Source organism: Pimephales promelas, chromosome 14, assembly GCF_988280905.1.
Source record: "Pimephales promelas chromosome 14, fPimPro1.hap1.1, whole genome shotgun sequence".
NCBI lineage: Eukaryota > Metazoa > Chordata > Actinopteri > Cypriniformes > Leuciscidae > Pimephales > Pimephales promelas.
In genome coordinates this window covers 25,737,049-25,763,599 of record NC_142782.1, presented here as the reverse complement: position 1 = coordinate 25,763,599, position 26,551 = coordinate 25,737,049, and the positions used below count along the sequence as shown (strand labels likewise).

The window sequence follows — 26,551 nt, the reverse complement described above, 5'->3', positions numbered from 1 at the left end:
CAGGTTTTTTTTTTCCCTCCAGGAATTCTTCTTTACATCTCAAATGTCTTTGATGTTTCTCCTAAAATGCCTTGGCAGTTATTTAATAGTTTTATTAATGTCAAAGTAGGAGAATAAAAAATATTATGATATATCTGGACCATAACTGTAATCTAATGATAAAGACAAAAAAAAAAATCTGGTTTTGGGCTCCCTTCATGTTTCTCCCAACATCTTTTTCTTATCAATCCCCAGAGGCTAACCCTGTGTCAGGTTTAAAAACGACATCTGCAATTTGTGCACAATTTACAGCTCTTGGTAAATAACGGCAAACACTTGTGAATAAATAATGCTGTTTGCATATCCAACGAGCTGTTTTGCCGACTGTGCCCACGCTGAACTACAAACGCCATTGGACCTGCGGAGTAATCTTCAGTTCTTCTTTTTAACTCCAGGTCAAATATGGCCTCTTTCCGTGGCTGTGACGGCCAGTGTTGCTCACATAATGAAGGGCCTGCTCAGCCACGTCCGCTCAAAGCCATACCCTTCTCTCAACGACGGTCTGAAGAACCCTACAAACGCCCAACTCATTTCAGCCTGGGCATAGACAGATGCTGCTCTCCACTTCTGAGAGTACAAGATCCCACTGAAGGAGAGCCACACAGAGCACAAGGCCAGATCTGAAGTGTGTCTGTGATCTGTTTTTAAGTATAGAGATTTCTTGGTTTCTAACTGATTCTTGTGTGGTTGGACAGGCCGAGTTCTTGAAGAAGCACAGGACATACACTCTAAAAAATGCTGGGTTGTTTTAACCCAACTTTGGGTCAAATATGGACTAACCCAGCCGTTGGGTTAAATTTTTACATTACATTTTTAACCTAACATTTCGGGTTTGTCCATATTTGACCCAAAATTGGGTTAAAACAACCCAGCATTTTTTAGAGTGTACACACACTTAAATTAATCTCCAATATGAAAAAGTCTATTTTGCATTTTTGGTCTTTTTTCTTTTGGAAAAAAAATTGTGCAAACCCAAAAATCAACTCACAGTTCTTGCATGAACACCACGGCTCTTTGCCTAGAGTGCACGGCTCTGACAAAAATGAAGCTATTTAAAAACTATGACTCAAAGATATCGCTATGAAACTATTCTCACACACACTCAGGCCACACCATGACCTTTGAGTTTATTCGGATTCCAGTGGTCTTGTGGTGTCCAAGTCTGATGCGATTCCACAACTGCAGATTCAAATTCACCAATACACATGCACAAAGAAACCATTCTGCATTTTATTCACACACAAAAATCTCTTTTTCCCCTCTCTCTTGAATAAAAGATTTTGGCACTGTTTTACTGTCTATTCCCACTAATTGAAGCGTGTGTGAACACTAATTAAAGCTCAGGGGGAGAGGAATCTCTTGATGCATGCTGGGAAAGTGTGTGAGGAAAACAATGGCAACAATGCAGTGATGGAATGAGGCCCACAGCCTAGATACATTATCAATGGGAGTTCAATCAAACCGATCACACACATACGGAACCACACATGTCTCTTGAACCATTTAGTGGACTTATCTTCCTCTCTCACACTCTTCCAGCTCGAAAAGTCTATATTTGCATATGCAGTTGTCGAAAGAAGTGAATTTGGTTTGCTCCTTGCTGTTCGTGCATACTAATCAGTCTCATGTTTATTAAAAGCACAAGTACAGAAAAGAGTTTTAATGACTTTAGCCAGTTTCCTTCAATTCATTACAGCATCAAGTCCCCCGAAAAGTGTCAAACAAATCACACATTCACATAAGCAAATATGGTGCCACTTTTCTGAATACTTATTTCTATTGATAATGAGACAACCAAATTCACTAAGCGATAATAAAATGTATTTGCATTAAATTTAAAACAGTTAGTTAGTTATAGAACTCAACTGAGTAACTGAGAAAAGGTGTTGACTGTTTGTGTATTGCTAGAAAAAAATGACAATAATACACAGAAAATAAAGGTATGTGCCAGGGGTTCCCCATACATGGTTTGAGTCCATACAGTTTAAAAGCAGCCACTTAAAGAACACAAAACATTTCTTTAGTAGACCTTACAATGTTATGGTCACTATTTTTTCTCAAAAAATAAAATATGAGCCGTTCACAGCCACAAGATTATCACAATTTCAAACGCAACTTTGGAAGTGACTTTGGTATTGAATATAGAAAAAGAATGCTAATAAAGGTCATTTCCTTATTAAAATGCGACTGTCATTCCTTAATCTATGCAGCGTGTACACGGCGAGAAGGAATGTTATTGCGGTTAAGAACTACACATGGTTTTGAACTGAAATTACAGCAGGAATGTGAGCAGCAGACATTACTTTTGAGTGGTAATATCCACATCTTAATACACTGAGGCTTTAATGATCTGCGAAAGCCACTAACTGTCCCTTTAAGGATTAATAAAGCAACAATCTGTATAAATAATGTTGAATACAGTACAAACAAGGAGTCTGTGGTGGAGACAACACTACTGGGCTGCCGTTTAACTTCTCTAGACAGCCAGAGTCACTGTGCATCAGGGAAAGCTGTGTTAATATCAATGTTAACTGATCTGAAAGCATCAGATGGAACCAATGTTTAATATTCAGTCTAGTAGACTATAGTCAGGGTAGCGCCATGTTTAATTTTTTCCAGGAATGAAAACAAGGCTGTAAGGGACAGAAGTACATTGTGTTCAGATCAGTGGGTTTTACTGGGGTTTTTTTTAACCACATGCTAGTTGTTCAGCAGATGAAACCTTCCAAAAATTATTCAGTAGACTCAATTTGCCTAAAACAACTGGAGGAATCATGGCTTAGTTACAGTTGGCCAACTATAGATAATATTTTTGCATTTTCTATTAAACTTCAAGGGAAATTTCACTTATCAAGCTCTAACTTATTTAGAGACTTTACATTATGGAATTTATTCATAAGCAGTTTCCTTATTTCCCCTTGCTTCCTTGAATATTCTTGAGGACATAATTAAGACATCAAAAATCCATAAAATGGGCAATCTCGGAGATCTATACTATAATTAATACAAAACATTTCCCCTCAATGGCTCCGTTGAGTATACTTTGGATGGAGGAGCTAAACCTGGTGCGTGAGGAAAATGTTTGGGACTCAATGCTGAATACATTCATCAATTAATGCTAGGCACGCTCTCATTACATTTAAAGTAGTGCATAAAACTTACTGGTCCGGGTCCAGAAATAAACTTCCTGATTTGACTCAACCTGTCTTCGTTGCGCAACTGAACCAGCAACTTTACTTCACTCTTTTTGGTTGTGTCCCATATTGTCTGACTTCTAGGGGAAAGTGTGTCAAATCTTGTAGATTTTGTCATTGTTAATATTTGAATGTCATATGATGACTCAGAAAGTTTAATATTATATGATCAAGGACTTTGTAACGTGCAGGCAATTTAAAAGGGTAACTAGACCCTAAAACAACCTTTTTTAGTTAATGATCTATAATACTGGGGCTTTATTAATGCTGTTCATTGATTCAAGTATTTTTGAATTTATTTTTGAGTGCTGCCCTCTTCAGGTTGAACGGTGGCTACTGCAGTTGAATTTTCCTATTGGAAGTTGAGGTACTCTGTGATGTCAGAGAGTACCAGCTAACCACGCCCTTGCCTACAGAGAGATGCGTCTCCACTGGCCTCTGCCCACTTTTCCAGCATTTTTCAAATATTGCCAGTGGGTGGAGTCAGGCTCTAACCAGGGGTTTAGTTACCCTTTAAAGATAAAGTATAGCCTTCACAGCCTCTCAGTTTTCATTAACTTAATATTCAACATGCCATTACCCATATTGTTCAACCAATAATCTGATTATTAACATCACGGCATGCTAGAAAGCAGACAAAACAAAAAAGATAAACACTAGACCTCAGAACCAACCCGAAAGAATAGGATCATCACATTTGCATTCAGCAGCTGTTGTTGTTTTAGTGGAGTTTTTTTAATCATTTATTTAGAGAGTTAGACGCTAAAACAATGCAGACAGAGTGACAAAATGCCATTACTTAGTAAATTCTCCTCTTAGACTCAGTATTTCACATTACTCAGTTTACTTTATTATAGTTTGCTAATCCACAAGGGTTGCACAGTTCAAGCTGGTAAAAGGAAGCCCAGCTATGACTAAAAACAGTTCATTCAGTTCAGTCAACTTTATTAATCCCACAAGGGGCAATTCATTTTTATTCAATTCATTTTATCTCTCTTGCCTTGGGATTGCATTAATAAAAGCCATTCTAAATATTAATAATTAAATAGTATATGCAATATTGTTTTACTGGGTTTAATCCCAAAATCTACAATCACAAACACATAAATGTGACCAAGGCAATGCCATTTTGACAGGTGTTTTTCACTTATCAATTTTTACTCATACCCTCACAAAAACAGGATTGAATTAGGTATTTTTGAATTAGAACATTTATAATATATGTATATGTTCATTTATAATATATGTATAGAAACTTGACATAATCCCACATCCCTTTGTCACTCCTGCTGATGAAGCCGTAATATAATAAGAGCTATTTACTGCGATCATAAGAGGCTTCACACACAAAAAAGACTTTAGACTTCAAAGCTGCATTATTGTTTTAACACCAACAGTGTAATTGTGCCTGGGCTAAAGCACATTTCTCTCTGTAGACAGATCAGCAAATAGCCTGAAACTCAGTCAGAGATCTTGTCTCTGGTGGGGGGAAGAGGGGAAAAAACAGAAAGGGGGGAGCTTCTTTCTATTCTGTTTATCATTCATCTAATTTTGTGGTTAATTAAGTAACGAGTGTCTCTGGGGCTTCCTCGGTTCCGGAGTCTGAGCTAAAAAATCTATCAAACCCATCCAAGTGTCTGCGCTCTTGTTTCACTCCACACAAATGAACCTTCTTATTGCAATAAATATACACACACGCCATGTCATTCGGTTACACAGTGTCACACCCCCACGCTTTGTCTCACATTTTCAAACACTCCTTCCAACGGTTGATTGGAAATGATGATGATTCTCAGTAATGATCTGACTAAGAGCCATCGGCCTCTTTTCCTCCCACTCAGGAACACGGCTTCCAGGATGTGCGTGCTTGTGTGAGTGCGTATCCCCCTTAGTCCCAGACTCCAACTCTCTTCCAACCTCACTTTCCCTCACCCTTCATCATAACCCTCACCAGAGGCTCATTCATTTCATCGGCGTGTACATTTCCTGGCCAATAACACACTATGTCCTTCCAAAACAGACCTCTGAATGTTGTAGCGGAAACTATGCAGCTCCTGCTCGAGACAACTCTCACACAATCACACACATATCTCGCTCTCTCTGTAAGTTTAAAACTTTTCATTTGAAGACACAATAACCTGGAATGAAATAATTAGTGCAAAGCAAATGAAAAACTAAAACAAAACTGAAAACTAAACTACAAAATAAACTGTTTTAGTGGTCAGAACTCTCATCACATTGAGGAATAGTCTGACTTCAGAGTGTGTGTGGGTGAAGACATCCCACAGGCGATATGGCTTGAGATGCCTGTGATACGGATAACAAAAACGGACACAAATGAAATCGTAACGACTGGCTGGAAAATGCAGATCACTCTTCATTCTGATGTGAGCAACTTTCATGCAATGATTTGGTCATCCGTATAGGATTCACATTTTAGACCATGTCATATGTCAGTGCACAGGCAGAAAACCTTTTTTTTAAAAACCTTTTTTTTATCTCTCTTGCCTTGGGATTGCATTAATAAAAGCCATTCTAAATATGAATAATTAAATAGTATATGCAATATTGTTTTACTGGGTTTAATCCTAAAATCTACAATCACGAACACATAAATGTGACCAAGGCAATGCCATTTTGACAGGTGTTTTTCACTTTACTCATACCCTCACAAAAACAAGATTGAATTAGGTATTTTTGAATTAGAAAACAAGGGCTTTGGTCCATTGAAAATAAATAAACTGCCTTAAATTCACCCAAAAATTTAAAGGGATACTCCACTTTTTTTAGAAATAGGCTCATTTTACAACTCATTTTATTTAGAAGAATTTCAGTATACCAGACAGTTTCTGGTCACATTGACTTCCATAGTATATTTTTTCCTACTATGGAAGTCAATGGGACCAGAAACTGGTCTGGTTACTGAAATTCTTCTAAATATCAGAAAATCGGCTGAATGGATTCGAAAACGGTAAAACTCAACTGTTTAACTCTGGAGGAGTTGTAAAATGAGCCTATTTCCCAAAAAAAAGTGGAGTATCCCTTTAAACTTTTTCCACATAATGAAAAACAGTGAGTCACTGGCTTTGGACCCTATTGACTTCCACTGTTAGGGAACAGTTCTTCAGAATCATCTTTTGAGTTCCATAGAAGAGGTTTGGAACGACATGAGGGTGAGTAAATGAAAAATCTTTGAGAACTATCCCTCTTAGCCACATAAGAGAGTAATCTGAAAACAGCATTATAAAACTGCAAATGGAAAACTCCTTAAGTAGCACTGCAGTGAGTTGCGTTTTCCTTTACAAAACTCAAGGTCTTAAAGAGGCACTCAACACAACTGAAAAACCTTGACGAAGAGGACACACACACACACATCAAGGGACTTAAATGGCCTCCTGGCCTTGTCCTCTATCCACAAAAGACAGCTCCAGAGTTCTCCAACCAGAGTCTTTCTAAATCAGCACACACAGCACTTTTAGACGTCCTACCCGGGGTCCTCTCTGGGCACCCCGGATGGCTGCGCTGATGCAATGTACTTAATTGGCGGTAATCAGGTCACTGGTTAGATGCAGAGCTACTATGGGACTTTTCTAGAAGCTAGACCTCTGTTAACCTGGGCATCAGCCCCATGTGCCCAGTCTCCTAGAGTGCCTTAAATCAGGCTGCCATACAGTCACAGAGCCTAACTATATCATGTACTGACAGCATACCGTCATCCTGGGCTGCTTCAGCAGGACAATCTGGCTATATTAAGCCGGTTCGGTAATGGCCAGCGGATAAAGTTGTCCTCTATATAAAGCAGTGTCATTACTTTCAAAATACTCTTTTAAAAACACGTGATTGGCCAAATTGGGCACAGAGCGGTTCTCCTTATGCTATTATAGGCACACACACATACACAAAAAAAGGACGATGCTTCTTGAAATAACGTGGCTATTTGTGTGTGTTCCGATTGAATTGAAATACACAACCCCACTTTCTGCAGCCAGCAAATGGCGCCTCTTTTCATCCTGCATTCTTAAGATCACTTTTCATATCTGCATTTTTAAGCATGGCTGCTGCTCAGTGCAGTAATTATCATAAAACTGTTTACCTAAAATGGTATGTTTATGTTTTTGCATTCGCTACATCTCCAAGCCTCTTAAAGTCGCATACTGAGCGAAAAGAAAGCAGGTGGGTTATTATTCAAACCGTTTGTCGGGAGTCTTCGGGTCTACGCAGTCATCTGATATTAAGGCCGCTACACCTGCTGCTTTATTGGATGTATAATACAAGACAGACGTTATTAACTTTCCGAGGTGCAGTACATCAGCATGACTCCACTAGCAAATGCCGCTTAATTGTTGGAATCAATCTCCATTTTTAATGGCATTTTTTAAACATGCTTAAAGACTTTAGCACATAGATGTGCTCGAAGTGTTTTCATGACCTAGTTTAAGACAACGGCAATAATATACTTATCAAGTTATCAGCAGACCCAGAAGGTATATCTGTTGACTTTTTAGAGCCAATTTTGAAGGAAAATTCGGCAGAATGGATGCTGAAAAAACTGAACTCTTATTGGTCGCTGAAAGCAAAATCAAATTAGCCAAATGTATAAATGTATACAATAAATGAGGGCAAAAGGAGGAGTAGATTTGTAGCCTTTTTTCCAAGAAGGCTGGTTCAATTCTGTGCAAATCTGGAGCTTCTCATGCAGTTTCTGTGTGGGCCTGGTTACCAGACATGCCTAATATCAGACACGGTTATCGAACACGGCTAGTATCAGATAGAGCGTGACTAAGGAAATTACAGTCCTGTTCCAGTCTCTGATTGCTAGTGTCAAAATTTAGCCGCTGTTCATGGTCCTAATCACTATCATTAATGAGCATGGTAATGCTATGCAGAGAAATGGCTTCAGGTCAGCTCAGCTGGAGCCCAAGGGATCCCTTGAGAGCTGGGTCCTCACCAAGAAACAAGGCCTTATTTTTCTGTGAAGCTTGACAAACATGAAGAAAGAGCATAAACATACTCTAGTCTACAGAATTGTGCAAATGCTTGGTAAGAAATAAATTTTTTTTAGTCAGCAAGGATGCATTAAATAATTTAAAAGTGAGAGTAAAGACTTTAACATTGATACAAAAGAGCTGTTCTTTTGAACTCTCTGTTCATCAAAGAATCCTGATTTTTTTTTTAGTTCCGTTTCGGTTTCCACAAAAATATTATGCCACAAAATGTTTCAAATATGATAAAGACAAAAAAAAAGTTTCTTGAACATCAAATCCGCACATTAGAATGATTTCTGAAGGATCACGTGACATTGAAGACTGGAGTAATGATGCTGAAAATTCAGTTTGTCATCACAGGAATAAATTATATTTTAAAATACATTAAAATACAAAGTGTTATTTTAATTCGTAATAACACTGTTTTCCTATTTTTTTAGTCTTGGTGGGCATTCTTTCAAAAACAAATTTGACCCACCCCAAACTTTTAAATGGTATTGTATTTGTTTCAAATATATTCTGACATATTTCATAGCCAGAAGCATCAAGAATTCCCACACATGCATAGAATATGCTTAATTTTACTTAGGCAAACTGAAATTAAAGGTGACACTTGAGTTTTTCTCGGAAAGACCGTTTTTATAAACTTGCACCGTTTAAGAGAGAAAGAAAAAAAAAATAAAGTGTGTGATTAAGGAGAAAGGTGACTCTCTCAGGATTTGGCTTGGAAAGAATTAATCAGGAAGGTTTAGCAGGGGAACAGACCTGAATACACAACAGACTCACATCTTGTCTACACAGCCAGCCTGAGATACAGTACAGCTCCCTCTAATCACAGCAATATTTCAACTCTAAGCATGGTTAGGTCTTCTAAACATCCTTCTCTTCTCGCAGGCACCATCACTGCTGTCCACTTTATTCTGCAAAAGCACTCTAGATTCAAACGATATCACCACCCTACTCAGTCGTACTTACTGCAAGTTGTCTAAGTGGGTCAAGGGGGTCTCCGCAGGGATCTCATAAGCCACATGGGCTGTCAAGAAGCAGCTAGGTACGGCTGATAAGACTCTCGCAGCGACAGGCCAGAACCCTACTGCTTCATTACTGAGCCAGATATCCAGGCCAGGATGAACACTGAGCTCCAGTGCCCAGAATCACACCAAAGCAAGTTGTGCATTCATCATTCCACCGTGGATACCAGGACAATTAATTGAGAAATAAATCAGGTTCATTGTGCACACAAATGCAATGGCAATTCAGAGGTGTACACTAGACTTTTACCCACCATTAGTAGACTGTTTTTATGTTTAACGTTTGTTCTAAACTCCAGGTGAAACTGTATAAACCTGCAGTGACCGCTTCATCGAGTGTAATGGGATTGGGAGTGTTCTGAAATTTTCCCGTTGCTCACTTTCGTTTTGTTTTTTCTGGTGCCAAGTAGGCCAACGTGAAGTTACATTCAACTTTCAATTCTTGATATTCTTGATTTACTGAGGAACAAAGTAGTACTCAGCATGTTTTTGAGACAGAATATGGCATGTACTGTAGTTGCCCTACATTAAAACATTTTTTAATTATTAGTTAAAAATAAAAATGTAGACAAAGTTGCTGTAAAAAAATATAATTTTAAAAGACCATAGAAATGCTATGGTAAAAACCAGTTTAACAATTGTTTATACAGTATATAATAAGTTCTCTTATGGTGAATGGACATTTCATGTAATTTTACAGTAAAATGCTGTTAAATCAACTTAAAAGTACCACTTCTTGGAAGTGAAAAACTTCCAAATACTTTACAAACAATTACATTTAATTTACTTCCCGTGTGGAAGTTTTTTGTTTGGTGAGCAACTAAAACATTAAAACTCAGTGAAATCAATTTTGTGTAGAATTATTTAATATGTCATCTGGTATCGCGGACTCACTCTCTTGTAAAACGCAGCTGCTGCCATTTTGATACGATTGTTTTGTGCACTGTAATGGAATATAATATATTATAATATACATGAACAAAGCTGATTAGAACTTTTTTGGGAACTAAAACTCATGCTGATAATATCTAATAAATTACTAAATATCATGCGATTAATCAGATTCAGGAAGTACTGAATCTCAGTACTTAAGTAAAAGTACAAATACCCAGATAAATATTTACTTTAGTAAAAGTAGAAGTAACACAATGACAACCATACTTAAGTAAAAAGTAAAAAGTACTTTATTTTAAATGTACTTTAAGTATTAAAAGTAAAAGTACTTGCATAACAATGTATTATCTTAATGTCTATTTTCTAATGATTAATTAAACATTTAATTCTAACTCATTCAACCTAATAGCCTACTCCTATAATGATGTTCAATAATGATGGAAAAAAATGTCACCATTTCTGAAACAAGCTTGCAATTAGGCAATATACACATCATGCTTATCCTTACTATATGTTAATAACTATGTTTGGCAGTAAACGAGATTAATTTATGGTGTAATTCTGAACCTCTTGGCTTGCCATAATCCTAACCAAACCAAACATATATTACACACGGTGTGTTTCCTATGCACGTAAAAACAAATTTTCGCGTATGAGTTGCATGATAAACACACTGCGTGTGAGACGCATTTAGTGTGACCGGGTTGATATACTGTATCTATGGCAACCAAACGTCACTGGTGAGACAAACGTGCAACGAACGGACGGTCAGATTACGTTTTGGCAGGGGAAAAACTGATCAGAAAATGTAACGAAAATGTAACAGAAGTTGTAGAAATGTAGTGGAGTAGAAAGTAGAATAATTGCTGCAAAATGTAACGAAGTAAAAGTAAAAAGTATGCACTATTTATTGTACTTAAGTAAAGTAAAGATACGTGAAAAATGTACTTAAGTAAAGTAACAAAGTATTTGTACTTCGTTACATTCCACCACTGCTAACTAACTATGTTGGACTTCTTTTAAAGCACATTCTATTAATCGAAATTAAGAACCATGATTATATCATCAACAGAAATAATCCACAATTATAATTTGTCATAATCATGCTGCCCTACTGGGCACAAACGCAGAGGGGCATGTCAAATCAAAACCACGAATCATTAACACATATCCTCTAATTAACCTTTTAAAGTGTGAGAACGGCCTGCAAATGTGGCTCACAGTGACTCCAGAGACCAGCGCGGTTTGTGCACATCCACACAGCTTCAGGGTCGTAGGAGTTTGAGCTTTGTAAGTGGCACTTTGTTCTTGTGGTACAAAGGGAGAAAGCAAAATAGGAAAAGCAAGAGAAAGACAGAAGCTCATTTAATGCAAAAACAGCACACAAAAAAACTGTCACATTATCTCTGCAACATGAAACAAGTAGCACAGAAGAGAGGAAGAGATCAAGAATGAAAGAACAAAAAAGGCTCAGATGTTGACTTTGGGTATAAACATAAAAGACAAGTGACACACTGAGTGAAACTCCTCCAGGTTTGGGTCTGAACTCTCATCAGCTTCACACGGCTCCACCAGCGGTGAACTCTCACAGAAGGGTAAGAAAGAGAGAGAGGCTGAAGAGAAATACAGAGCCGAGTTATTATATTAATGAATGCTTAGCAGCAGATGCCTGCAGAGATGCTGAGGCCGTGCTCAGCCGTTCCCTTTTTCAGAGGCTGCCGGTTTCAATCTGACAGGCAAATGGGGCAGTGCCACAACATCCGCAGCTGCTGCTGATGCAGAACACTCATCTCCAAAGAGAGTCAAACATACACTTTCCCCTTCTCTCATCTCTTGCTCTTTCTCAATAAACCCCAGCTCCAAGATAAGCAGTAATGTGAAGTGGAGGTGAAAGCAAAACAGTGACTTTCAGGTTTTTTTTCGTATATGTATATAGTACATATACGTTATATGCAGCCAGGTCTCATCCCAAGGCATCATATAGGTGACCCTTTTGAAATTGCGTCTACATCCGACACACATGGCACCCTTTAGCGTCAATGTGAAATGCAGATATATATGGGCCAGAAGGCGCCTCCTAGAGGTCTAACTCTAACACTACCCCAGACCTAAACCTACCCATAACCAAAGTGTGTTATATTGACGTGAAAGGGTGCCATGTACGTTGAATTTAGATGCAATTTCAAAAGCGTTACCTATATGACGCACTAGTAGTGTCATTCTAGAAGACAGAAGTTATCATTTGAATCGGTTTGCTGAGTCCTTCACTAACTGAGTAAAAAAAAACAACAATTTGCCCTTTTATCAAGTCTTGATTTTGTTTTTAGATTGTACTAGAATATGCTTTCATGCTTGAATGTTTAAAACAGCCATTATTTTTTACATTAGCTCCTCTCTACCCAGTCTGATCCCTAACACATTGTTTAGTCCAGGTTTCAATGAAGCCCATCCTTTCGAAATAGGAAATGTGCTGTGATCGGTTAAGCTGGCCCAGTGTGTTGTGATTGGCAGTACTTAGCGTGTGTTTGGGAAATGCCCCGCCCCTCTAACCGCGAGTTCAGCTCTAGCGTAAATATAAAGGATGGTGTTAATTTCAAAACCGATTCAGACCCTGACAATGTTAACAAACAAGAAGAGCATCCAGAACGGATTTCATACAGACAGTTATTCTTGTACATTATAGGTACAATGTTATCAACCATTTAATCATGATATTTGTCGGAAAACTGTGGTTAGACAAACAGTAATCGATAACAAAAACATGATTCATTTTCCTAATGGGCAGTGAACAACCTTACAGAAGCGAAAGCTTACAAAAACTATACTAAACAACTCTAAATCAACACTAATGTTGGCTAGCAAGCGAGCAACAACATAAAACTTATAAATGGAACTGTTAATAGAAAACGCAACTACAAATAATAAGACGTACTGTTCTAACAAGTCCTCATCCACAAATAACAGATTGTCCTGACAAAGTGGAAACTGCCCCATTTCAGGAGAAGCATTTGTGTGTAGCCTACATGGATCTGAAAGCTGTTTATCGTAAAATGAGTAGCACAGAGATAAACATCGGGCTTGTAATGAGCAGTAATTAAAATAAATTTGATCCATACTAAGTTCGCCATAAAAAGGTCAAAGAAATGATAGCAGCAGCTCAGCCAGGCCTTGTCCACTTCTCTGCGTATTCCGTGGGCGGGTATTATTTAATTGAGGAACATTATGAATTCATAAAACTAAAGCCCAAAGAAATCGCATTATAGTCCAAACGAGACATTTATTGTAGTTCTTGGAAAGTGGATTCTGTTAAATAAAATTTCTCCCTTTGGAGGGGACTTTGAGCTTTGTAACCTTGCAGATTGTATGCCCAAACGCCATAAAGTCAAGACATTTATTCAGTGTTCAAAAGGTTTCAAATAAATGGAGTTCTTTTAAACTTTCAATTCATCAAAATATTCTGAAAACATGCAGAATCACATGAAGAATCATGAAACTTCTATGGATTGAATCCAACTGAAAGCTTGTGAATTGGAATAAAATAAAATAAAATGGATACTATACCAGCACTCTCTCAAGCCACTCAGCCATTCTCTCACTTTCATAGCAATTTTAGGCTCAATTAATTTTCACAGTTGGGAATTCCAATGTTTTTCATTGGCACCACATGGTAATTACTCTTTCATCTATTGTATGTATGCTTTTTGAGTTCAGTAGCGCGGGTTTATTATGCCTGTGTGTCGCATGTTTGAAGTTCGCTGACAAATCTGCCTTTCAAGCATTTGTTAGGTTTATCTTACAGTCTGTTTATAGAGCTAAACATCGCAGCATAGAGACTGTTTACCTTCCGTGGACCCGTGTGAAACTCTAAGAGGGGACATGAGAGAAAGAACGAGTGCGGTTGTGAAAACTAACAACTGACCCAGCAGGCCGGAAAGTCTTATCTCATAAAAGAAAGGAGAAATCTGACCCAAGGAGCCCCAAGCTGTTCGTCCACAACTAGCTTGAACACCAGGCAGCTCTTCTGCTGCGCTCCTTAATAGGAACTCTGTTGTCACCACTTACGGCACTGACGACAGTCATTAGAAACAAGGCAGGTGAAATCGCCTAAGTGAGAGAAAGAAAAGCAATGGCCTTAAAAACCCAAGTGCCATCTTTAACATTTGGCAGAGCCAGCGCTCTCCCATGTCGTGAGAGATTGTGCAGTCGAGCCTGCAGCTATGCAATTAAACTCCCTCATACCGAGATTCATCAATAAACCAAGCATTAAAAAAAATACTTGAGATTGTTTACCACAACATATTTCTAGCGTGATCTGGAGAGGTTTAAACATCCCAGCCAATTTGCTCAGAATTTCCACACCAGCCGTTGCGGCTCCCTCGGCGCAGAGAGGAGACGCATGCATTTTGACCATCATTAAAGTGGCGGGCCGATGCCAAGCAGTGTTGTGCTTCATGCAACCTGCAGATCCCGAGGTCATGACAGACAGGGGGCAGGAGGACAGAGCGGAGAGTTCTCAGGGACGATGGTCTCTGCCTGATCACTTCTACAGTTTACACTGACGGTATCAAGTTTCCTTGACGACAGCGGCGGCGGCGGTGCTGGGTAGGCTGAAATAAAACAGGAGTGACATGCTATGCTATTTATACTGAGCAAGTAGATAATTGTTTAAAGGTTAGGCTCCGAGCAAAGCATAAACAAGCATTCTGTGAGTGTGTGTGTGTGTGTGTGTGTGTGTGTGTGTGTGTGTGTGGATTGTCCCTGCGGCACAAAGAGGAAGAGTGTGTCACATGATTGCCAGGCTGCTTGCCCGGGATACAAGGCTCTCTTATGCCAAAGGTCTGTGTGTGCTGAGAAGGGGGCGGAGGGACTAATTCTGCTCTTTAAGATAACAGACTGAAATATGAGCAACAAGTATTTATATATCACACAAACAAAGGGCTTTGTAAAGGGAAAGCTCAGCCAAAAATGACAATTCTGTCACCATTTACTCACCCTCCTGTCATCCCAAACCTGTGTGATGTTGTATTTATTGTGTCAGGCTATAAACATGACAATCAACACCATAAAAGGAATCCATATAACTTGAAACTATAATTCCACTCCAATGAGTTGAACTCAGTTTGATTTGTAAACTGAAAAAGCTGAAGAGTTGTTTTAAACCGCCTCAAAAGAACAAGTTGGATTCTCAAATAATAACTGATTCAGAGATTAAATATAATTAAATAAGTTACTTGATGATAATCCAGTAAAATCCAAATCATTGAGTTCAAGTTTTATGTTTTGTATATGAAGAGTTCAGATGCAAAAGCCTCTAAATGCCATTTGAAATTTTCTTCTTTAATGATGATTTTTATCAAACTTGTATATTTAAGTTCAGTAATTTCACTTAAATGGCAATGATAATTACCTATTAATTGTTATTTAAGTGAAATTACTGAACTTAAATATACAAGTTTGAAAAAATTCATCATTAAAGAAGAAAATTTCAAGTGGCATTTAGAGGCTTTTGCATCTGAACTCTTCATATATTTATTTATTAGGCACTGCAGAAAACTGCAAGCCAAATTAAGACTTGCTTTCAGAAAAACGCATCTTCTTACATCATTGGAAAATCAGCAGCGTCTTTGTCCGTCCTTTGGAAGTCAATGGTAACAAAACTGTTTGGTTACCAACATTCGACAACATATCTTTTGTGAATAAGGGTCTTATCAAGCGAAGAAACGATCACTCATTTACAAAAAACAACAAAGTTTAAGTTTTATAAGCTCAATGGTCGCCTTGCTCTGTTCTGTGATGCACGTTCGTGACTCTCCTGTTTGAACTCGTTCATCAAAATGAACAAATCTTTTCCAGAGTCAACTCGTACATTTCGTTCGTTGAATGAACCAAATGACACGAAAAAAAGATTAGTTCATTTTGATAAACGAGTTCGAACAGGAGAGTCACGAACGTGCATCACAGAACAGAGCAAGGCGACCATTTGAGCTTATAAAACTTAAACTTTGTTTTCGTTTTTTTGTTTTAAATGAGCGATCATTTCGCTTGATAAGACCTTTATTCATTATCTGAAATCATTTAAAGCCCTCTGAACAGTTTGCAGTTGGCACTGAAACGGTCTTTTGGACCTTGAACCATTTGGTTCCCATTGAAGTCCATTATATGGAGAAAAATCCTGGAATCTTTTCATCAAAAACCTTAATTTCTTTCCGACTGAAGAAAGAATGACGTGGACATCTTGGATGACATGGTGGTGAGCTAATTATCAGCAAAAGTTTTTTTTTTAAAAAGTGAACTACTCCTTTAAGTTATTTATATAACGTTAATTATGCAGGTTTGCAACGACCAAAAAAATGACAAACATATGTTTTGGGTAAACTATCTCTTTAAGAATGTTAGAATTTTTACTGGATAACAAAAAAAAAAACATGAAGAAAAAGTTTTTGCGGTGTGACCTCATGCTCTGTGTAAAGGAAAAAGGACAAAACAATATAAACATTTCCAGGATTTAGAATGCTGTGGCAGGAGTAAGCTATGCTAACGGCTGAGCCAAGCTTCACAGCTCAACTCGGAAACTCTGTCACTCTCTCTTTTTCTATTCGGTTTGACAGAAATGCCAGCAGCCTCCGATGCTTGGTGACCACAAAAACAAGTTATTAAAAGGCTTGATTGAAAGGGGGTATGAATAATCACATGGAGGATTTGTAAGGAGAGGAAACGCAGAAGCCTGACAGCAGGGTGAGCAGTCAGGCTCCCGTCTCACTAAACGATTGCAACACAAATCCATTCAGGTCCTCATGAGCACACCGGGGTTAAAAACATTTACATAAAAATACAAATATGCCACCACACACACAAGCACGTGCACACATACAGACTGCCACAGCATCTGATTAGCATAATTCCTCTTCACTAGAGCAAAATCCATCACTGTGAATGTGCTGCAATTGATTTGAAATACATTAGCAAATTGTCATGTGAAACCAAGAATTGTAATCCCTAATCAAACGGATAAGAGCTCTCTCTTTCCATTTCCCATCTCTTCTGTTTATGTGCGCAAGCCCAAAATTGCTGTGTTTTTCCCCACACAGAAAAGTGCTCTTAATAAGCGAGGATGCTCAACATCAAAGATTTTTGGCTTTTTGTCTGGGCGTTTCAGCTGAACGCCAGATTGATTCGTATGGTGTGTGTGTGTGAGTGTGAGTGTGTCTGACATCATCCCAAGGGAGCACCAGACTGTGTTACAGCAACTGCCCGCTGACACTAGACCTGTTGCCTCCAGATGGCCTCCACCACACACACTCACACTCACACTCTCTCTTTTTCAAAACAGTCTCAGCACAAGAGTGATATCTTTTCATCTCTGGTTCAATATTAAGAGATCTCTTTCATGCATAAGCTCCAATCACTATGAATCTATGATTTGCTAATATTATTATGCATGTAGTACAGTCATGAATATCTCTACATTCTACTGTACAGTAGTGCCAAGAATGCTGTTGAGACAGTCAGAGAGAAAGGGATTCATCTACAAAAGACATTGCATTACAGGTACCATAATACAAAAATAAATCAATCAAATAAAAGTCCTTATTGTAATGTGAAATAAATTATATATTATTTGAAGGGTACAGTACATACAGTATTTCAACTACAGCGTTACAATACTAACAATTTACCATCAAAGTGTGGTGGCATACAAAATATGCCAAATTTTTGTTTTCTTACTTTTTATTTTGGGGTAAAATATTACTGAGACAGGTTTTCTTGAGATTTACCCATGAGAGGGAGAGAGAAGTAGTCACCAGAGTTCTGTTTGGCTCCGTGAGCTGATTTGTGCAGGAACTCAAGAGGTTTTCTATACATTAATTGGTTCCTCCGAGTTCTTGATTTAAATGTTTTCAAGCCGCCAGCATCCTGCCCATCCGTTAAACACCCACATTCACTCTCCGGAGCCCATCTCTTGCTCATTTTTCTCATCCGCTCTCAGGATTACCTCACTGCCTGGCATCTCTCCTTCTGCCCTCTGTCCTTTGCCCTCTCCCTCTTTCCCATCTTGAGCCCCACATTCATTTCAGGGCTACTTTGTTCAGTCTCTCTCCCTCGCTTATGCATGATTGCATCCTGCGGGTCACAGAATGCAGTTCGCTGTTAATGTTAATTACCCTCAGGCTGAGAACGAGCCGCCAGGACAGAGACAGAAACGAGAGAATTAGAGGAAAAGGAAAGTCCATAAACAAAGAGATGGTTAAACATTTAACACTGTGCAAACAACCCTTTCCAGCAGAGAGGAAAGACAGAATTGTGTTCTAGGTAAAAAGCACCTCTTTGGGGACAAAGAAAGGCTGTAAAACGAACATCCTCAGGTGTTTTTAACCACCAAAAAGCAGGAATGTGTCCTCATAGGCTCAGTGAGTCATCGATGGCTTCATCCTCCTCATAAACAACACACATGCTTCCTGTCTACCTGAGAGACTGTGTTCTCACACCAGCTGCAGAGAAGCACCAGCCAAATACAGCAAGCAACAATGTGAGAATTTTTGTGTTGGGGTGTGTGTGTGAGAGCAAAAGTGATAGACAGATGCAGCCTGAGGTGATATGAAGAGAGAAAAAAAAAGATGTAGTGTGTAAAACTGTTTAATGCGACACCTGGTATAATCATTCGGAGAAACCTTCAGACAATACTGAAGGTTTTGTCAAACAAACCTTCAATTCACATGTCAATTTGACAGTCTTTGGACAAAAACGTTTGTTGGAAAACTGCAGGGGGGTTTGAGTTGATGAAAAGCTAAATAATTATATCATAAAAATATACCATTAAATCAAAATAATTAATAATATATTATTTTCAAATCTCCCAACCCGTTACGGAGTCCCTGATCATATTGACTCGGAGAACTTTGCTTCACATCGACATGCAGCAATCTGGAATTCAGACTAATATATTTTTGCATTCGAAAAGCAATATAGTTTTTATCAGCATACAGCAATAGATGTGACAATCCGATCCCCTGAAATCCGATCACAAGCGGTTTAAAGGAGACACATTTGAGATGCAAATAAAATGTGTAAACAGTGATGTCTCATTTGACCACTTGTGATCGGATCACCTGAGACGGCTGTTAATATCAGTTGTGAACGGGTCCTATGCGATGTGAGAGTAGCATCCTGTCTTTCTACTGTGACATAGTTTTTCCCAGGTCCTCATTGTTAGAATCTCCATCATTAACAAATCTTCCTGCTGCCACTGCGTGAGAAAGATGTGACTGGGCCTCAGAGAACGAGCAAAGGCGCCGTGAAACATTCACACACATTCAATCTAGTTTTTTCTATTTCTCTGTTTCTTACTCACACATCCGCTGTCTCTCTCTCTCACACACACACACGTTCTATTTATTCACGCCCATGCAGGCTAACAATCTCGCCCACCATCTTTTCTCATCACCTCGTTCTCTCAGCCGAAGGTCTGGAATCGCATTCAGCATCTTCTTTCACAACCCTCTCTGTGTTCTGAAAGAGCCATACACAGCCCTCCTCGCACAAAACTCTTCCTTTCTCTGATACCCTGCCTGCTGTTTACGCATTGAGGTGGTATTTATGTAGCTTATGCAACGACTGTAAAGACTTTATCAGCTTGGATGAAAGGGAAGGGTGGAACAAAAAGGTGGGGAAGGAAAAAAGAAAGCAAAAGAAACAAAATTACAAATAAAAGTAGGAAATTGAATTGAATTGATAATGAAAAAGTAAAAAGGATCGGACAGCAGACTGTATGACACGCCATTTCGTATTTCCATTTTTGGCGTGCTATCAACACGCATAATCGATTTTAAGCAGGTTTATGAACGCCGTTGACTTAACGTTACATTACTGTACATATAAATATATGACTTACCAGCCCGTTCTCATCCTTTAACGCTATATGCAAAAACGGCGCTATAATACGCACATGACACCCTTTATCGTTAATATAACACGCGAACCCAAGACGTCATAAATCCTTTAGCGTGAATATGACACGCAGACCCTACCCCACACCTAAACTTAGCCCTCACAGCGCGTGTTATATTAACGATAACGGGTGCCATGTGCGTAGTATAGCGCCGTTTTTGCATATAGCGTTCTATATGACGTTAAAGGATGAGAATGCGTTGGACTTACCTCAACCCCGTCCCTAAACCTACCCGTCACTGGGGTTAATAGCATTTATGAGTGTTCCCCTACCATCCTAGGAAAAAAAATATCGCTCCCCAGAGATGTAGATCCACATTTTGCTTCGTTTCGCTCGGACATTTAACATGGAATCACGCGGAAACACTCGGACATTAATGGCGTAGACATACACGCGGATACAAAATGCGTATAGATAACACGCCACTTGACTTGACAGTGGCGTGTATGTTTACGCCAAAAAAGTCATGATGTCAAGTTGCGGACAGAAAGAAAAAGAAAAGGTGTAAGGAAAAATAGAAAAAATAAAAGGAAAGGGAAAGGAAATGAGATAGAAGTAAAAGGAAAATGAAGTAAAAGAAAGCTATAAAAGGAAAGGAGAAAAGGAAAGGAAATGAGGTAAAAGGAAGGGTATAAAAGCAAAAGAAACGTAAAGGGCAAAAGGAAATTGAATTAGAAGTAGAATAAATTGAAAAAAGCCAGAAAAAGGAAAAGAAACAGGGAGAAAAATAAAGGGAAAAGTGATGGAAGGGTGTTAAAAATGGATCAAAAATCAAAAAGCAAAGGATAAAGAGAGGAGAAAATGAAAAGAACGGAGAGCAGGAAAGAAAAGAAACAATAGAAAATGAAAAGAAATTAAAGGGGAATAGAAAAACACCCTCTCAAGTACCAGTGGACCGAGGAACGATGCCCGCCCCGCACTCCCTTAATAATGAACTTTTCCAGGGGGTAAATTCTGAATTCACTTATTCTGCTTGACATGAAATATGTGGCAGATCAGTCGAAAAGAAAAAGATGAAAGATAGATGGATGTGGGATTAAACTACAAGGAGAAAGGGTCTTCGCTGAGAGCTTGGAAGAGAAGCTCTATTACATTTTAATGGGTGGAGCCGTGACCTCCAGCACCACCTTATGGCAGGTCAGGAGAGGGGTTAACCCTCCAGGGGCAGGAGGATCATGGGAAATGAGGTTTTTAAGGTCACTGGTTAATGCGTTTACTGCTCCCTCACTACAACTCCTATACTAACCTTCAACAGACATAAATGCATGATGGGGAAACAGGGAATTGCGGGACCGGGCCGGTTAAAGACCGGGTGGGCATCTCAACTTGCGGGCCTCAGCGTGCTTCTCACCTTCTCTTTCAGCAAGCTCAACATGCTAAGTGAGAACATTGTTCCGGTCAATTTGTTCCTTTCAGAGTCCCAGTGGGCAGTGTCCTTTAGCCTGACAGCACACTGAGAGAAAGCACTCTGTCTGGAAGGGTCTGACATCAAGACAAGAGTGAGGGAGAGACGGAGAGACGTAGGGAGAGAAAGACAGAGCGAGCGCTGTGCCAAAAAGGGAGGGACGGTTTGAGATATGGAGAAATCGAAGGCTGACAAAAGAAAAAAAAAGAAAAGGGAAGGAAACCGGATGACAGTAAAAGCCCAATAAAATGTACAGAAATGACAGGGAGTTAGGGGGCCCTGTATTGGGGAGTGCCAGTGAATGGCGCCCCTCCGGTCATGGATCCCCTCAAAAATGGGGGAGGGGGACGGGGATATTGGTGTTAAGCAGCCGCAGGTGATGCAAAACCCCAAGGGCAACTGTAAGCGTGCATGTGTGTGTGTCCGCGCGTGTGCCCCCTGTGCCCACAGCACCTGTTCCCTCGGCACACTGGCCTCAACACTTGCACTGAGGGGTGAAGTGCGGCTGTTGGGGGAAAAGGGCGGACTTGAACAGGGCACCTATTCAAGAAAACTTGGAACACTCTACATTTCCCTCCTCCACATTTCAGAATATCCTCCGAATTACATCCCAGTTAAATCAGCAGGAGGTTTGCTCAGGCTCGGTGCATGTTGGGAAAGTTGCACGTCTCCACCTTAAGGAAGGCTGGTAATAAAACAGCTCTGTGTTTGTTAGGGATTAGAACAGCTCTGCTGAACAGTCTGTTAAGATGCAAAGTGCATTAAAGATGTACAAAAAAACAATGGCGGCAGCAGAATTGACATTGTTGAGAATGGCCCAGTAATGTTTCTGTTCTCAATGAGACTAACTTTTTGTCCTTATAAATACATTCAAAAATACATTAGAAATGCTATTCACACACCGCGACTTGAATACACCTCTTCTATGATGAAAATGTTTTCAATTTCTGAATGAAAACAACTCATTTTGATGAATTTATGATACAATTTTTGGGGGGGGGGGGGGGGTAAAGCAAAAAAGGTCTGCGTGAAATCATAATGAAGCAATAGAATATTAAAAGTATTCAATAATTACTTCCTAAACAAAAAAGAAAAGAAAAAGAGTCATGTGGTCCCAATTTGCAGAAAGAAAAAAGAATACATTTAACATAAAATATTCATTAAATATCTGGCAAGGTAAAGAGGTCTCTTAAAATATCTGATTATTTATTGAAAATAATATTTAACGTTGTTTTGTCATGGACACTAATGTACTGTAAGGAAAACATTCAAATAGAAGTATGTGAGGATTACACCACATGATATTTTAAGCATCATTAAATTGATACTTTTCTTGTTTTGAAAGCAATGAATACAAGAGTATATTATATGGCATTTGTTCAAAGTATTTTTAAAAGATTTCTTATGTACATCATTGTCCCAAATACAAAGTAAGTGACAGCTTAATTTGTTGCTCATGAAAACAAACAGTGCAGCGCAACAAATGGAGTTAAAAAAAGCTAACACTGAAACCAATCTATTCTGAGTCGTACACTTCCTGTGCACTTTACAAAATGTGAGCTGTGGTGCTTATGATAATTTAGTGCGTAATGAGTGGTTTTGTATGTGCATTCGAAGAGGTCAGTGGAACGCTCATACAAATGCCACCTTCAGTCATGAATCACGGGCCTTAGGGACTGTCGAAATGAAAAACTGTGAATGCTTAAAGCTGGACTGAAACCAAACAAAGAAGATGGATGATATAACCCAATTCACAATTTAAAAAAATGAACAGTCCAAATTACTGCTTTTGAGCTTGAGACCTTTAATCATGTAGACAGTGAGCAAATTGTGATTTTGCGTCAAAGAACAATTCTTGTTCAGTAAGCTTGAGTTGTTGAAGAAAGTAGGCTGCAATCCTATCCACATCTTACTTTTCTTTCACTAAAGGACATCGTCTCCACAGGCAAATCCTCTTTTCACCCTCTTTCACATCTGCTCTCTCTCCTGGGTTCTTTTAAAATGCTCTCAACCTTAGGGACTTCACTCTCTTCTTTCTCTTTTTTCAGTCCACAAACCTTGAAGGATAACAAAAGAGAGCAATGGCTATTTGAATTTGAAACAGGGGCACTACGACCAAAAAAAAAAAAGTGTCTCACACCAAGGCTGCAGAGGGACTGTGCTGAAGAGCCAGTCATTCATGAAAGTTCACCCTCACGTTCAGAAAGCAGAATGAAAAATACTATTCTGGAACAATGCAACCCACTTTGTGTGGTGGAATATGAACAGCTGCTGAATGGGTGTGCGTTCAAACACCTGGGTGATACGGCTCGGTAAACACCCACCAACTATACACATACCCTCTCTACTCAAAAATTCTTCAATGGTTCTTTATATATTTAAAGTATCCATCAAGAAATGTATTGAGATGTATGAGCTATATCTGGGGGACTAATTGAGCTCTTAATGTGTTCTTCAGATCACTGTAGGGTCTGGGTTATAAACGCACCGGAACATGTAGGTTTCATATAAAAAGGTCTTTGTGGAACTTAAATTGGTTTTGCTATGAAATTTGCCCATAAAAACCTTCTGGTTGTAATTGGACTAAATTTCAGTTCACAAGAAACAGGCTGAATGCGAAAGGAACAATGACACTTAGATTTACGTGCTTTCCATTTAAAAGCTACTGTTCACGGTTTTATTTACTCAATTGGTTTTTGTCAAAAGTGCATTTCTCAATGCCTATAGTTCACCTTTCAAAAGTCTTCAGACAGTCATACAAGTGCATATAGATGAACTACTGGTCAACATCTTTGAAAACTCACAAAATCTTTTCTCACTCACAGACAACTATTTGGAAAACTTTATGTATCAGTCTCACAACTGTTAAACAATGTATGTTCAAATCAGCAATGTACAGCAATCCGCAATGTATTTGTATAGGAACTTGTAATATCTTAAAAAAAAAGATAAGAAAAACAACTACCACAATTAATGTAGTAGTGGACAACAACTTTAGGCAGTTTTATTATAATCAATTCAAAAGAGCCCATCTTTGAAATATGTAAACATGTCTGACTGAGATGGATCAGGCATGCCAAGACATTTTTCTATGTGTATCAAGAGAAGAATGTTGATTAGCATTGTTATGTTCTATTGGCATGAATCTGTTTGTTTAAAGATGATGTGTTGCACGGATATGTGAAGACACATCTTATTGTTTTACAGTATCAGAGCTACATTTCATGGTGGAATAACCATATGCCAACAAATGTAAGGCATGCTGAAGCATAACATTTTCAAATGTTCTCTGGTATTGTGGCACATACGCTATAACACAATTAAAGAGCTGTCATTCTTGCAAGGACTTCTGGTTTCTTAAATTCTTGCTCAAAGTGTTTTGATGGGTGTAAATGTGGTTATGGCAGAATGAGTTCATTTGTTTTGGTGATTTAAGTGAATTTGAGATTAATTGCTGTCAAGTTGGTAAAGGTGTAAAGACGTATCAGGCACTAAATTGTAAAAGAGTCAACAAACGCAGGAGACACGAGAGCAAAAATCTAGTAATAAAATAATAATAAATAGAGGCATACGAGATAGCCTAAATAAAATGAAGGCAATGTTGTAAGAGCTGCATTTGATTAAAACAATGCCATAACTTAAAACTAAATGTAATAATGATGAAAGGGCTGCAAGAAAAGTGAAATTGCTGTCAATGAATACGTAAATATCATCCAGAATTTGACAGTGTTAATTATTTAATTATGTTGTTCCACCATCCGTACAGCTAGCCTTCAACAACACAACCAGAATGTCATAGGCAAAATTAAGTCCTGACCAACAACTCTCTAAATCATGTCTAAATAAAATAAAAAGTTTTTTTTTTATTTACAAAAGCGTAATCCCTCATTTGACAACAATTACAACGCATCCACAATGAACAAAATTATATGACTTGTAGCCTATACTTGAGTAGAAACAGCACAATTCAGGGGCGCGTGCAGAACTAAACCCATCGTCACACTGAGATAGAGAGAGGGACCCGTAACAACTAGTCCTACAATCCAGAACAGAAGCGTATCATTTGGTAAACCAGCATACTTACCGATAACAGCAACGGTGAGCCCGGTTCTCTGTGAATGACTCGCCTCCTCGGAACTATAATCCAGAATGACTGAGAGGAGAAGATGAGAGGAGGGGTCCGCGTGAAATCTACTCCTCTCTATCGCACCTGTCTCTGTGCAGATCTGATCCCTGATCTGACATCCTTAAGACAACTGTGTCCAAACCCCCAACAAATAACCCCCAACGTACACAACGACACCTGTCCCCGGGTAAAAAACACCGCGCGACAAAGCTCGTCTATGCTGCTCGTGAACAAATGGCATTCCCGGCTTGGTCCTGCAGCCGCTGCTGTACTCCCCTTCGGACAGCCTTCCAGAATCCAAGAAGTCGCTTGGAATACGCAGAAATAAATTGACTTCTGTCTAACAAATGATGGCAAAAAAAAAAAAGAGTCCACGCCAGCGCAACCAGCTGTGCCTTATGAAAACGTGTCTGTCTGGGTTGGAAACACTTGCCTTATCAATCACCTACCGCTACAATACTTATTCAGTGCTGCGCCAGTAGAATGTACGCTCCTGAGCGCGTGGACAAAAAGGCACGTTCATTTGTTTGGTGCGCGCGCCGCTGCCTCCAATTTGAGTCCAGCAGCCTTTGCACTCCGCTAAAAGAAACTCTTATTGTTCGGGAGAAATGTAATATTTCCTGCAATCCCCGGGATGTACCTCGCGGTATTTAGTCTGAGAGAGAAAGATCACGCGTTTGCCCATATCAGCGCTGTTGTAAGTCTGTCACCCACAGCTATTGAAACGCAAGTCAATGCCAAAACCTGACGCAGAATAGAGCTGCAGACTGGAGCGGAATTAATTTGTTGTTAATCATTTGGGGTCAGAAAATACATCAGCGATATAGCCTAGCTACTTGGTTGAGTGGATTAGTATATTGACGAGCAAGTGGCAAAGTAAGTGAATTTAATTTGAAGATCGAAAGAGCGAGCATAGGCATTAAAATAAAGC

At 39.0% G+C, this 26,551-nt stretch overlaps 1 protein-coding gene across 1 annotated transcript in view; it reads right to left on the bottom strand.

The window, feature by feature from the left end:
- Positions 1-26,344, bottom strand: part of sema6bb (sema domain, transmembrane domain (TM), and cytoplasmic domain, (semaphorin) 6Bb) — a 122,512-nt gene extending 96,168 nt beyond the window's left edge. The window contains exon 1 of the mRNA XM_039676967.2: positions 25,579-26,344. The gene's annotated coding sequence lies outside the window, so the exon portion shown is untranslated. The remainder of the gene's footprint in view (positions 1-25,578) is intronic.
- Positions 26,345-26,551: the final 207 nt, after the last annotated feature.